Source organism: Dromiciops gliroides, chromosome 1, assembly GCF_019393635.1.
Source record: "Dromiciops gliroides isolate mDroGli1 chromosome 1, mDroGli1.pri, whole genome shotgun sequence".
Taxonomy (NCBI): domain Eukaryota; kingdom Metazoa; phylum Chordata; class Mammalia; order Microbiotheria; family Microbiotheriidae; genus Dromiciops; species Dromiciops gliroides.
Window position 1 is genome coordinate 224,579,692 of NC_057861.1, and position 16,105 is coordinate 224,595,796.

The following is a 16,105-nucleotide window of genomic DNA, read 5'->3' on the forward strand; positions in this document are numbered from 1 at the left end:
CAACTTCCTTCAAGAATCAACTCTAATCCTACCTTGTATGAGTCCTCTCCAGAAGCCATTCTCCATCCTTTCCTCTGAGATATTTATACTGCATATCCTGTATGGACATAATGATCTGCATATTATTGTCTCCCCCGTTAGAATGTGATCTCCTGGAGCATCTTTAGGAGCATTTAGTCATATGAATAAAAATTTATTAAGCACTTGCTAGGTGTAAGGCTAAGCACTGGGGATATAAAAGCAAAGGATAGTCCCTGTTCTCAGTCTAAAAGGAGAGATGACATGCAAACAACTATATACAAACATTCTACATATGGGATAAATTGGAGAAAAGCAAAAGAGTAAACATTTAAGAAAGGACTGTTGACTGGATGACCGACTGACTTTTTTTTTTTTTTTAACATTTTCTGGTATGCCTTGACTTGCCACAAAAGGCAGTCATCTTTAAAAGCAATCAGTGCTAAATAGTGAGGAGGAACAATAAGCCACCTGAACCCTAATTTTACCTCCTTCTTTTCCCCTGCCTTTCTCTTTCAATTTAATAAGCATCTATTAAGTACATATTATGTGTTTGTCCCTGGTGATGCAAAGACAAAAAATGAATACGGTACCTCTCTCAAGGAGCTAACGTTATGTTGTGCAAAGCAACACGCATATAAAAAAAGGAATACAAAGTACTTTCCGAGGGTGAGGGGGAAGGCACAGGTCTAATACAAAAGGCAGCTTGTTAACAATAAATGGAGGGTTCCTGAGGGCACAGCAGAAAAGTAGGGTAGAATGAGACCGGGACAAGTGAGGGAGGGGGCTGACGTAGATGGGTATCTGGGAGCCAGGAGAGGTAGCTAAGGGAAGATTGCTTTAGCCTAAGCAGCCTATGACTCAGAATCCCAAGGAAAACCATAGAACAAACAATAGATTATTATACCTAGCTACAAGGCTGATGTTGCTTTGATTATTAATCCCTGAGCTAGGGTTAAAAGGGGTCTCTCTTCTCCTCCCACTTTCTCTGGGAAATCTTAGACTTCATATCCAATTCTTCTGCAGTTCTGAGCCTGGGGAAGGGGTGGGGCAGAGGTAAAGGGTGGGGGAAGATGAAAAATAGTTTGATTGATTGCTTAACCTTTAAATTTGTACATGCTGCCCAGCACGATCACACTGACTACCACTGACCATCTTGAGAGGTCGTGTACCATTTCCATCCTTTTAGAGATTGTCTTATGAGCCTTTTTGCAGTCAGCCCCAGCAAGTAATCATTGGTTATTAATGCAACATTAAGAGTCTGAAAAGAGCTGCTGAGCAATGCCATTTATGTTGCTAGGAACCGATTGCAGCTGTACCCATCCAGGTCTTCTCCCTACAGAGGCTGGATTTGCACCAAAATTTGCACTTTTGTAATAATTGGTAGCAAATTTTAAAATTACTTTGTTTAAATTACTAGTTTAAATTACTATGTGTATAATTACACTTGGATAACCTATATCTGATTGCTTATTGTTCGGGGGGGGGAGGGAAGGAGGGAACTCAAAACTTTAAATAAAAATGTTTATTATTACAAGAAAAAAATTACTATGCGTAATTGTAGCTTGGTTTGAGATAGAAATGCCTTATGGCACTATTGTGTTAGGATGGAAAGATTTCTAGGACAATTCATCTGTTGATTAGGTGAAGGAAAAGGGACTCAAGCATGGAAAACTTCTTAGAATTGATGACACATGAGGTTATATACATGCAAACATGAGAGCTATTGATACATTAAATCTCTAGATAACTGAAGGAAAAACAGCCTTGTTATTGTCGTGAATTATTCGACTTTCTCCCATTCTGCTACAGACTAAATAACAAAATCTGCATCTTCAGTCTCATTCCACCCCTTTCTGCAGTAAACTGAATAACAAAATCTGCCTCAATTATCTGCATCCTGCTTAGGTTGAATACACAAAGCCGAGGTGCCCCTGGCAATCTGAATTTCCTAAATTTTGCTCCAAAGGAGCAACTGGGGATTTTGCAGACCAACTTTTTTCTATAGGAACAGACTGTATCCCACTGGTCCTTTCAAACGTCCCAGTATGCAGCAGATCAGCAATATGTTTTGAGCAGGCCAGAGAAAGCTGTATAAACCAAAGCCATACCCTAAGAAATGGAAGATGCCTCCACCAAGAATCTTCTTTAGCAGGTCGGGTTAATAAATTGCTTTTCTTTTCAGTATGGCTACTCACTCTATTTGACCTTCAGTCACTCAGTCCTGCTGGTGGATGAGATTCTCCCTGGGTTTCCAAGGAACCCAGGCTGAAAAATTCTCTCAACAGATCACAGCTCAGTATTGTTCCCTGCAGTCTTGAGTTATTGCAAGGAAGGTTTAAGTATGGTCATATCTAATTATACCCAGTTTTATGTAATATATACTTTTCTGAAATGTACATCAATTATTTTAAATCAGATATTCTACTCTAAATGAAGTAAGGAAACTTACTATGTAAGTGAGCCCTTTTGTGAATTACTAGAGGGAGGGAGCGCCCAGGAGATCCTTTTGTAATAAATTACCCACAGTGGAAAGAGCACCAAACTTGAAATGAAAAGACTAGGATTCCAGACTTGGCTCTGACTGACTAGCTCTGTCATACTTTATGGGTATGCCATGTAACTTTTCTGAGCCTGGGTTTTCTTGTAAGGCAAGAATTTTTCAACCTATAAAGTGCTATGTTACTATGAGCTGCTCATTATGATTGGGCAGCTAGGCCCCTATGCTGAGTCTACAGTCAGGAAAAATTGAGTTCAAATCTGGCCTCAGACACTTACTAGTTGTGTGTCGCTTAACCCTGTTTGCCTCAGTTTCCTCATCTGTAAAATGAGCTGGAAAAGGAAATGGCAAACCACTCCGATGTCTTTGCCAAGAAAACCTCAAATGGGGTCATGAAGAGTCAACTGAACAACACTCATTATGATTAGAATGTTATAGATAGGGACAGCTAGGTGGTGAAGTGGATAGAGCACTGGCCCTGGAGTCAGGAGGACCTGAGTTCAAATCCGACCTAAGACACTTAACACTTACTAGCTGTGTGACCCTAGGCAAGTCACTTAACCCCAATTGCCTCACCAAAAAAAAAAAAAAGAAGAAGAAGAAGAAGAAGAAGAAGAAGAATTGCTAGAGGGGACCTTAGAAAGAAATCATTTAGGGGTGGCTAGGTGGTGCAGTGGATAAAGCACCGGCCCTGGATTCAGGAGTTCCTGAGTTCAAATCCGGCCTCAGACACTTAACACTTAACAGCTGTGTGACCCTGGGCAAGTCACTTAACCCCATTGCCCCGTAAAAAAAAAAAAAAGAAAGAAATCATTTAGTCCAACCTCCTCATTCTACAGATGAAGTAACTAAAGCCTACAGAAAGTACTTATGATTGGTTTAAGGCCACATGGTTATATCAGAGTTGAGACTAGCTCCCAAGTCTCCTATCTTCCAAATAATAATAATAATAATAACAATAATAATGATAGCTAACATTTATTTTAAAAATAATAATAAACATTTTATTTAAAGTTCTGAGTTCTAAATTCTATCCTTCCTTGCCCACCTCCCCTTCTCCTTCCCTGAGGTAGTAAGCAATCAAATAAGGTTATGCATGTGCAATTATGTAAAATGTTGCCCTATTAGTCATTTTGTATAATAAAACTTGAATAAAAGGGAAAAAATGAAAGTGAAAAATAACATGCTTCAGTCTGTGTTCACTCAATATCAGTTCTTTCTTTGGAGGTGGATTGTTTACTTCATCATTAGTCCTTTGGGATTGTCTTGGATCATTCTGTTGCAGAGAGTAGTTAAGTCATTCACAGTTCTTCATCGAACAGTATTGCTGTCACTGTGCACAATATTCTCCTGGTTCTGCTTTCTTCACTATATATCAGTTCATATATGTCTTTCCAAGCCTTTCTGAAATCATCCTGCTTGTCATTGCTTATATAATAGCTAACATTTAGAGAGTGCTTACTATATGCCAACTGTTTTACGATTATTATCTCATTTGATCTTCACCCTGGGAGGTAAGGTGCCATTTTTATCTCCATTTTACAGATAGGGAAACTGAGGCAAACAAACATTAAATGGGTCATACAATTAGTGTATATGGCTAGATTTGAACTCAGATCTTCCTGACTCTACGCCTCTTGCACTATCCACTGTGCCAGCTAGTTGTTCATTCTGCTATACCTAAATCTACATTTTCATGTATGGGGTTTTCTTCAAATACACAGGCATCATTATGTAAATTGGTTCAGAGAAATTGTTCTGGAAGCCAAGGAAGTTATTTAGGAATTAGATCAGGCAAGCAAAGGTAAAAGAAGTCAAATCAGGAAGGGGGGCGTGCCAAATCAGAAATGAATTCATTTATTAAATAAATGTTTAATGAACAATTGGTAGGAAGTTATTTAACAGTAAATTTCTATTATTCCTTCACTGAGTTATAAGAGGGTAGAAGGTATGGTGAGAACAGGTCCACCTATAAGTAGGTAATCATTGGATTACCCATGGGGCATATGGGGTGTTCAGGGAGGATGAGCACTTCTGGTGTGAGGGCTTGCTGAGCCCTTTTCAGGGCTGCTCAACTACCTCTGGTATCCACCTTCATCCAGTTCTCACCTGTGGCTCCAAGAAGTTGTAGCATGTGTAGTGATCACACTCAGTAGATGGGCTAAACCAGGCTGAGGGTAACTGACAGGCCTTAAATCCACTGCTGAATTAGGGAGATTTCTACCCTAAGCATGTGAAAACTTTACCCCAGAAGAATGGATGGATGAGAATAATCTGTTTCAACAACCAGGAAGACAACTAAAGCAGGCACTGTGGAGCACTTAGAGCTTAATCAGACATCGAAGATGCTACAGTCATCCACCATATCCCTGGCCAGTTTTTTTGACTTTAGTCTTGCCACTTGGACTTCAATAACTCTTGAAGAGAGAATGAGGCAGAAGACTTTATACAACTCTGCCTCACTTAAATTCAATTCATGTACAAGTCAGGATATCACCTGATATCATTAGTTTTCTTAGAAAAATAAAGGACAAACAACATTATTGTCCTTGTCACTCAGTCCCATTTCAAAATGTAGCTATTTAAAAAAGAGATGGAAAAAGAAAGAAAAAGTTCTCAAGGTTTTTTGGTTTTTTTAAATGCAAAGGAGAAACAGAATGAAGGCCAGGAAGAAACAGACTAGCAAGACAGTTTTGAAAGCTACAGTTTGAACTAATTACACACACACACACACACACACACACACATACATATTTGTGAGGTGATTGGGGTTAAGTGACTTGCCCAGGGTCACATAGCTGGTAAGTGTCAAGGGTCTGAGGCCAGATTTGAACTCAGGTCCTCCTGAATCCACTGTGCCACCTAGCTATCCCTGTACATATATATTTTTAAAAAGGAAAGCAAACTGTACATAATAAAAACCTGAAGTTTCATGGACAATCCTTTTATTTTTCCTGTTTTGCTATGTGTTTGGAAATGCCCATTTTATTTTGTGCTTGTTAAGTTCAAAACAAAAAATAAAATTTTAAATTAATATATTGGTGTGGGAGAAAGGGGCAAATCCATTGTCGCTAACATCTGTCTCAGTGGGAATTAGTCTTAGATTGTATTTATTACTATCACAAGCAGCACAGCAAACCAATATTTTACAGCTGCTTTAGCAGCTAGGGTCTCGGGGTCTATAAAGATAGTTCCTTCCCTCAAAGGGCTTACAGTCTAGTTGTGCAGAGACACATAGCACAGGATAAGCATCCAATGAACCTTACAGACATTATAAGTGTAATAGCAGCTCCAAGAGACCAGAAAGCTGGGTGAAAGAGAACAAAGGAGAGGAGAAAAGATGCAGAAAGGAGAAGGGGAGAGGAGCCCACAGCTAAACTGTGGCTCAGTCCCAGTCCTGCTGGGGAACAGTCCTGCTTCTCCATGCAAACCAACACCTACCTCTCTAGTTGCAGCATTAACTTGGCAGCTATCAGAATCATCACAGCACCCCCTCCATGAGACAGACCCATTTCTCGAGGGCCTGAGATGGAGGCTGCTAACCTTCCGGCCTCAGATTTCTTATTCTCTTTTAAATTACATTATCTGAAGAAAGTGAGTTACAGTTTGGACAAGATCATTAACAGCAATATTCTTAGAAGAGAAGGAATAGGAGGGACCGACAAAGATAAAGAACAAGTCATTTAGTAACTTCATAAATGGACGGTGCAGCACACTGCCGTCAGATCAATTTAAATGTTAAGGTCAAGTGGTTTATTGCTTCTGAAGCTTCTGGCACACCAGGACCAATAAATTGGAAGCTGATAACGTCACTTCATTCTTCTTCCTTCTTCCTGCTCACTCTGCTGGGGCTAGTTCCTCTAATACATTAATCTTTCCAACTAACTAAAGTCTGAAGTCTTTTGTTAAACAAAAGTGGCCTGAACCATGTTTGGCAACTTTTCCGGTTTACATTCATACCAAGTTCTACTGAACTATTGAAGAGAGAGTTTCTTTGGATTCCAAGGGGGAATTTTTCTCCAGGAGGAAGATCTTTAAATTTTCCCAGTTTCTTTGGAAGTAAGTGGTGGGATGTTGGGTTTAATAGTGAAAAATTGCTTCTTGTCAGTGTATTGGTGGTGGTGGTTATTTTTCAGTAACATCCATCTCTTTGTGATCCTATGGATCATAGTATCCAAGGGGTTTTCTTGCAGAAGATATTGGAGTGATTTGTCATTTTCTTTTCCAGTGGATTAAGGCAGAGGTTAAGTGACTTCCCCAAGGTCATGTAGCTAGTAAGTGTTTGAGGCTGGATTTAAATTCAGGTCTTCCTTACTCCAGGCCTAGCACTCTATCCATTGAGCTGCCTAGCTGCTTCCCAGTGTATTGGGAGAACTGGTTAATGATAATAACTAGCATTTATATAGTATTTTTTTGTTGTTGAGGCAACTGGGGGTAAGTGATTTGCCCAGGGTCACACAGCTAGTAAGTGTCAAGTGTTTGAGGCCGGATTTGAACTCAGGTTCTCCTAATTTCAGGGTTGGTGCTCTATCCACTGTGCCACCTAGCTGCCCCAATTTATATAGCATTTTAAAGTTTGCAGAGTGCCTTACAAATATCATCTCATTTTTAATCCTCAAAATAACCCTGTGAAATAGGCACTATTATCATCCCCATTTTATAGTTGAGGAAACTGAAGCAGATAGAAGGTTAACTGACTTACTGCCCAGGATCATACAGCCCTCTGAGGCTAGACTTGAACTCATATTTTCCCAGCTCAAAGTCTTGTGCTCTATCCACTGGACCACCCAGCTGTTTCCTTTGAGTATGTGAAATATGATCTACCTTATACCAACTCACCTGGAGGCTTGTTGAGCCTGCTTCTGGAAATACATGATGGAAGGACCCTTTCCCTTGCTGATTCAGAGTGTGAGCCTATACCTTGTAGCTGTTTCCTGTCCCCTTACTGCATAGTGATGAAAAGCCTTTTGATTGGCATCTGAACCAGAATGGACTGCATAAAAAATGCCTGAACACGTGAATCTTTCTCTCTCTCTCTCTCTCCTTCTCTCTCTGTCTCTCTCTGTCTGTCTTTCTGTCTCTCTCCTCTCTCTCCCTCCTTCTGTGTGTGTGTGTGTGTGTGTGTGTGTGTGTGTATAAAGGCACAAAATGCAAGGGGAAGGAGCAGGAGCAACATCGGAAGTGGTGGCAACCTGCTGCTGGCTGCCTTACCTCCTCACCCAGACACCAATGTGCCTATGAACTCATGGCACCTCTGTTGTGTTTCATTCATTCCTCATTTTAGGTGAAGGAGTATAGAGAGATGGAATGGACCAAGCGGTGACCTCGTGAGCTTCAAACAACCATCAAAGGTCAGTCTCCTCTGCAACCAGGGCCAAGACTGGCTTGACTTGTGAAGTGGCTTAATTGGCTTAATTGTGAAGTGAATCAACCCAGAAGCCAAGACACTGAGTCCTATAAGCAAGGGGGCAACTGTGGTCCAGCTATGTTACTTCCAGAAGTGAACTGGGAAGGGGTGAGATGGGGTCGGGGTGGGGGGATTGTTTTCTAGCAACCACTTTAGGTTTGGTCCCATTCTCTTCAGGGTTAATGGTGGTGGAAGAAAACGTGCTCCTGGTTTGGGAAATTGTCATGCTTGGATTTTTACTATACCTTCTCAATAAACATTCCTTTGTAAAAACTTATTCCTATTTATTGGTTATATGATATTGGGGAAATATTATCTGATGATTGATATTGGGTGGGGTATACCAGCTCATGATAGTATTAATACTGACAGCTCCCTCCTCACAATCCTTCAGGGCTGTGGGGGATTACGGGGGGGGGGGAATGGGGGGGCAGGCGCGGAGCCTGGGGAGGGGGGGGAGCAGGAGCTAACCTTGCTGCTAGTCCAAGTGTGGGTTGGGAGAATGAGCCCAGGAGTATGTGCAACCCAAAACAAGAAAGAGATAACAGCTATTGGTTTGTTTTTTTCTTGATCCAAAAGCTGACTCTTGCTTTTTTTTCCCCCCTTCTATCTCCAGTCTCCAGAGGAGAATGTCAAGTGGGAAAGGGGGTTTAAAGAGTCTCTCCTTTTGGATCATATTCTGGAGCTAGGCTACTGAGTCTCCTTGATGATTAACAAATTTTAGCTCAATTGCACCTTTTTCAAAATTTTATTTATTGATCTTTTTTACATTGGGAAAGGTAGGAGGGAGTAGCATGGTACAGTTTGGTATAGTGAATAGAAAGCTAGCTTCTCAGCTAGGAAGTGTGAGAAAATTTATTGTTATTGTTGTTATTATTATTATTACAGGGCAATGAGGGTTAAGTGACTTGCCCAGGGTCACACAGCTGGTGTCAAGTGTCTGAGGCTAGATTTGAACTCAGGTCCTCCTGAATACAGGGCCAGTGCTCTATCCACTGTGCTACCTAGCTGCCCCAAGAAAATTATTCATAATAGGGGTTTTGGGACTCCCAGAGGCCCCAGATGAGAGGCCAGCCCAGAGTCAGGAAGTTACCTCATTCAAAACCACACCCACTTGAAAGCCTTGTTCCCCACCAGAGGATCTGTTCTCTGGGTTTGGCATCAGCCTTACCACCCTCAAGTCTAGTAAACCGATAGATTTGAATGATGCTGGCCAATTAGCTTTAAGCAGTGTGTAAGGGCCGCATCTCTTCCTTCCCTCAGAAAGCTTATGCTCATTGATCTCTCTCTTGGCCCTGGGAACAAGAAAGGGGAGCCACGTGGCCCAGTTCTCTTTCTCTCTCCCCTAGATCCTAGCTGGGCTTTCCTAACTTTCAGAGCCTTATGTGCTCTCTTTACTAATATTTAATATGCTTTAATAAATGCTTAATGCCCCCAAATTGGGGCAGTAGCCTCTAATTTCTAAGTAACATATATATGATAAACCCCAGCTACGTTCCCTGAACTTGGGACAGAAATAAGGCGACCACATATAATTTTATACACCACAGAAGACCTGAGTTCAAGTTCTGCTCTTGACACATAATGGCTACATGATCCTGGGCAAATCACTTGACTCCTCAGAGTTCTAGGGCTAAGTGTCAAATATGAGCCTGACGGTTAACATACAGTTCCACAACACTCCTGAGTGCCGCCAAACCAGTTTAAAATGTAATTGGGAAATATTTAACAAAATAAATAAAAATGAAATAAAATTAATATTATCATCTGGCTTTCTAAAAATCATCTTCCTAAGTTCAAATCTGACCTTAGACATATTAGTTGTGCCACCCTGGGCAAGTCACTTCACCCTGTTTGCCAATGTTACCTCATCTGAAAAATGGACCAGAGAAGGAAATGGCAAACCACCCCAGGATCTTCGCCCAGAAAACCCTAAATGAGGTCATGAAGAGTTGGACATGCCTGAAAAATAACCAAACAGCAATAATGGTGCACAATTAACTGTGTTTCAAAGAAGTACAAAGAAAGGTACTCTCCAGAGAAAGTGCTATGAGAAATTTGAATTTTGAGAAGGGTGACTTTTAAATGGAGGAAGACTTCTTGGAGGAGGTGGCACCATAATTGAACTGTGAAGCACAGCACCCCTCCTCCAGAAACCTGCCTCTCCCCCTAACCACTAAGGCTGCACAGTGAACTCATTAAGAGTCTCATTAGGGGCAGCTAGGTGGTGCAGTGGATAGAGCACCAGCCCTGGACTCAGGAGGACCTGAGTTCAAATCCGGCCTCAGACACTTAACAATTACTAGCTGTGTGACCCTGGGCAAGTCACTTAACCCCAATTGCCTCATCAAAAAAAAAAAAAGTCTCATTAGGTGATCTCTTTAGCCCTTTTTGCTGGTTTTTATGTAATAATAGTTCTTGTTCCTCTTAGGCTGGAGATTCCTGCAATTGGTTACTCCTTTAATCTTACTTTGTAGAGTCTGATTGGTCATGAGGAGGGTGAAGATGGGAGAAAATGTCTAGTTCTTCACCTTGGTCACATTGTATGTTTTGTACCCAAATAAAACATAAGCTCTTTGAAGACAACTGTTTCATTTCTGTCCATTGCCCAGCACATAGTAGGCATTTAATAAATGCTTGCTGCTAATGAGGGGAGGGAGGAAGGTTATTGGATTTAGCAAATAAGGTTATTAGTCATTAATGAGTTTCCAGAGGGTTAACTCTTTCAAGGGAATTCTGCCTTGCCCCACCCCACCGCCTAATTAATTACTCTTTATGAAGGTAAACTAGAAAAGGGATCTAGTGAAATCTCCCCAGTTGGCCCTGTAATGGGGAATTCTCCAGGGGTTAAAAGCTTGCTAAGTGTTGTTTCCATTTCGCTGCAACACAAAGGAAGGGTCAGCTGTTTGTACCAGCACCAGCGACTGGCCACATTACCCTGGCAACATGACACAGAGCTGGCTGGCTTGCTACTCCACTGGGCCAAGCTGCCAGTTTCCATGGCAACATGACACTTAGCCTCCCAAGGAAGGCAGGATCTGGGCCGGCTTTCTAGATTGCCTGAATGGGAGGGTCAGGCAGCTAGCTGCAAAGGCTGAAATGCAGTAGGGCATGGGCTAAATGCAAGGAAGAGCTATTGGGCAGACAGAAGTCACTGAGCACTCTTGGGGACAGGGGAGGGGAAAAGGGTGGGAGTCATGAGAGAAAGGGAATCGAAAAGAAGAGAATTACAATGTTTTTTAAATCATAAAATATTTTATTATTTTCTAGTTACATGTAGATATAGTTTTCAACATTTGTTTTTAAAGGAATTCTAGTTCCAAATTTTTCTCCCTCCCTCTCCCCTCCCCAAGACAGCAAGCAATCTGATCTAGGTTATTTATGTATAATCACATTAAACATATTTCTGCATTAATCATGTGTAAAAGAAGAATCAGAGAAAAAGGGGAAAACCTCAAAAAAGAAAAAACAAAACCAAAAAAAGTAGAAACAGTATGGTTCAATCTGCATCTAGATTCCACAGTTCTTTTTTCTGAATGTGAAAAGCATTTTCCATCATGAGTCCTTTGGAATTATCTTGGACCATTGTATTGCTGAGAAGAGTTGTCTATCACAGTTGATCATCACACAATGTTGTTGATACTGTGTACAACGTTCTCCTGGTTCTGCTCATTTCACTCAGCATCAGTTCATGTAAGTCCTTCCAGGTTTCTCTGAAATCTGCATGATCATCGTTTCTTACAGCACAATAGTATTCCATTACAAGATAATGATCATGTTGAAGAGAAAGAGATTTTTATTTTATCTAGGAACCTGAATTAAGTGAGATTTTGTTTTATACACTGCAGTTCCAAGGGGAAAATCTGGTAATTCTCCTATTCAAAATCTTCAATGACTCCCCACTTTCCCCTGGATAAGGTACCTGATAACCACTGACCTTAATATACTGCTTTAAAGTCTGCAAAGGGGGTTTCAGGCATTTTTTTATTGTAGCCTCACCATAAGTCTTTGAAGTGGGTACTAGAGGTACTGTTGCACTTATTTTATGGATGAGGAAACTGAGGCTCAAAGAACCAGTAGAGACATGTCTATAGCCACACAGATGATAAAAATCAGAGGCTAGGTTTTAAATTTGACCTTCCCAACTCCCAGTCCTAAATTCTCTGTTATTCTAGGCTACCTCTCATCCATCTTAGCACCTTGTATTTAATTGCATTGAGCTGAATCAAAGGAAGGAAGGAAGAAAGGAAAGAAGGAAGGAAGGAAGAAGGGAGGGAGGGAAGGAAGGAAGGAGGGTGGGAAGGAAGGGGGAAGGAAAGAAAGAAGGAAGGAAGGAAGGAAGGAAGGAAGGAAGAAGGGAGGAAGGGAGGGGAGAAGGAAGGGGGAAGGAAAGAAAGAAGGAAGGAAGAAGAAAGGAAGAAAAGGAAGGAAAAAGACAGAAAGAAAAAGAAAAAAGGGAAGGTACAAATGAACAAAAGGAAGAAAAGGGAAAAGAGACCGAGTCAACCATTAAACACAAGTAAGCTTATTTGGTGGTAGATGTGTCAGCAAGAAGCAGTAGCTGAGTGGAAAGAAGGCTGGATTTGAAAAAGGGTTTTGACATTGGAAAACCTGGGTTCAAATCCCGGCTTGCTATTTAACTACCTCTATATTTGTGCAAGTCATAACTTACCCACTTTGGCATTTAGTTTCATCATCTGTAAAAACAGGGAGATAGACTCTCATTTCCTCACCGACTCTAAATCTATGATCTTATAGCAAGTTTGAGCCCCAAGACCTTACCATGGAGAAAGCAGGAAAAACTGTTATATAACTCATCCCCAGTAGAATGCAGAAAGAAGGTGGGAGTCATTTGACCTGAGAGTAATGAAAGAAAGCCTTGGACAAAGCTAGGATTGTGTTTGAAATGGAACCTTGCTAGCACTGATCTGTGACCAAGGATGATACGGAGACTAAAAATTTTTATATAAAAAAATAAAACGAAGGGCAGAGCTTTTTACATAGCTTGAAATTAGGCTAATGGAATCACATTCTCCCCCTTTTACCATTTATAATAGTAAATTTTCTTTAAATGTACATTGGCAATGGCCAACACAAGTTTTACTTAAAAAAATACAAATGGGAAACCTATTAAAAATCATCTTAATTTCAGAAAATATACTGAAAAATGGGGGAGATATTTGATTCTTCAGATTGTCTTAGGTTCCTTAAGTCTGCCTTTACAGGCAAGATTGCCCGTGGCTTTCTTCAATGTTCAGCTCAGGCACCACTTCCTTCTACAGGAAGCCTTTTCTGATCCTCCTAATTGTTAGCTCTCTCCTTTATAAAATCATTTTATATTGATTTATCCCTTTACACATATCCCTCAGGAGGAGGTAAGCTTCTTGAGATTAAGACTGTCTTTTGGTTTTTGTCTTGTAAACCCAGTGCCTTCAACATAGAAGAAAGTGTTTAATAAAGGCTTGTTGAATTGGATTGATTATGGGCTAGAAATTCTGTAGCATCTTCTACGGAAATTTATAGAGCATGTTGGAAGGAAGGCACCAGTTCACCTCTCTAGTGATCATCTATACTTTAGGTAATTGAACAATAATTTAGGAGAAAATTGAGAAGAAATAAAGGCTCTATCCACCTATGATCTTATAAATATGACTAAGAGTGTAATGATTGGAATGATGCCACTTGCTGGAGACTTACTGTAGAAAAGCTCCGCCATGAGGAGAAGGCCTCTGAGGGCAAGCCATGTGGGCAAGGTCCTTGGTGTCAGGAAGTGATGTTTGCTCGTGGGTACTGTCTATCAAAGCTACCAGCCAATCAACTTGAGGAGCCTCCCATTTCTGGGAGGAGAACACGAAGTAGGAAGTGGACGCTGACAGAGGGGTTTTTTTTCCTCTTTTTGGTTCCTGATCTTACCATGGTGGGTCGGATGATAGGGTCTCTTAGAAATAGTTAGATTTTTACCTTTCTCTCTGATCCTAATGCTCTCTAATAAATACTTAAATACTCTTGATAAAGCTTATAATTTATTGGTGACCACTCATTAGATTTTAGATAGCATAGCTAGAATTTTACCCCTTACAAGAGTATATAGGGATGGTAAGGAGTGGGCATTTAGTGTGGTCCACTGGCATTCACACAATATCAAGAAGTATAGAGGAAAGAAGGCCTCTGGCACTTTGGGTAGGATGTATTGGAAAACAGGGACAAGAGTTGTCTAGGATAAGAGGGCATTGATTGTTTCAGGTCTGTACCACTACATGAAGGAGATCAGAAATACATCCAAGTATTTAAAGTATTTAAAGGTGATGTTCATCAGTCATTCCAACAGAAACCTCAGCTGACCTTGAAGGTCTCCCCTCTATATCACAAAGGGTCACATTGAAAGAACTCTGGAGAAAAGTAAAGGCATCTTTTGACTAAGTGGAAATTGGTATTTGATTTGAACAGAAATGGATTTCCTTTTTTAAAAAAATCAATAAATTAAATTTATTTTTTAAAATGTATGTTTGAATACCACAATCATTTCCTCACATATCCTTATTTCCCATCTCTAATACCATACCCTCCCTCCCTTCTTTTTACTTTTAATATCAATTAACAAAAAATTATTTTCCTTCACTCTCCTTCCTAATGAAAAGAAAAAGAAAACCTTTGTAAGAAATATGCATAATCAAGCAAAACAGATTTCCTCATTGGCCATGGTGAAAAAAATGTTTCATCATGCACCTTTAGTGGATCACCTCTCTGTCAAGAAGGAGGTAGCACCATCAGGCCTCTGGAATCATGGCTGGTATTTCCATTAATCAGAATTCTTTAGTCTGCCAAATATGTTTGTCTTTACAATATTAATTATATAAATGAGAACTCTCCCTTGTAACAAAGAAAACTCGTCAAGAATACCAACTAATACAGCAACTGTATCTTTTCTCATCTACCATGTTTGGCATCTATACTCCTCTGATATCTAGAGTCAAAATGAGTCTTGACATTTATTTTGTGTTCAGTTGTCTTTTTGTGTTGTTTGTGTTTGGATTATTGTAGTCATCATATACTTTGTTCTGGTTCTGCTTACTTCAGTCTACACAGGTTCATGAAGTATTTTTCTGAATTCTTCATTTCTTATAGGGCAAAAAATATTCCATCGTGGTCCCATGCCACGATTTGCCAAATTATTTCCCAATCTGTGGATATAAATTCATTTTCTAATGAGTTGAATGAAAAGGAAGCTCATACCATATATTCCTCCCAGAGCAGAATCAGTTATTGTTTGCAAAATTGTCAACCAATACAAATAAATCATTATGGCCATATTGGGTCTATTAGGTAAGTCATTAGCCATATGTGAACCTCCTGAAGAGCTCTGTTGAATCCTATTGACCAGAATATAAAAACATTCAATGAGTTCAGTGATAACTAAAGAGAGGTGAACTGGTGCCTTCCTTCCAACATACGCTATAAATTTCTGTAAGAAGATGCTACAGGGATCGTGTAGCAACTGTACAATGCCAAGTATTTAGGAATGTCAAGGGCATCCTTCCTTCCCAGAACTGACTCTCCCAATCGTCAAAATGTAATAGAATGTTAACTAATCTTTGGTTTTGGTATTGAAGATAGCAGGGAAAAGAGCACTAGTTTTGGGGTCAGAGGAGCTGAGCTTTAATTTCATCTCTGACAGTTACAAAGATTTAGAACTGGAATACATCTCGCAGGTCCTCTAGTTTAACCCTTTATTTTAGAGACGAGGAAACTGAAGCACAGAGACATTACATGGTTTACCCAAGATCACATAGGAAGTAAGAGAATCAGGATGTGAATCCAGTTTCTCTATGAAACTATAATTCTACAAAGTAGGGATAGTAATACTGGCCTTATTTTCCTCATAGGGCTGTTGGAAGGAAAGAGCTCTGAAATACTCGATGTAAATGGTAGTTTTTATTACAGTACTTAAAAGCAGCAGCCAGTTATTTCCAAGAAATAAAATCGATTATTTCCTTCTTAAGTGGTGCTTAGGCATTACTAAACTGGTATAACAAAGCCGATTTGATTTTATCAAAAGGCTTCTTTCTCACATTATTATTAAAGACAGCATGGTGTCCTAGAAAGGGCACTACTCTGGGAATAAAGAGGCCTGAATCCTATGAAGCAAGCAAAAAACATTTATTAAGTGTCTGCCATGTGCC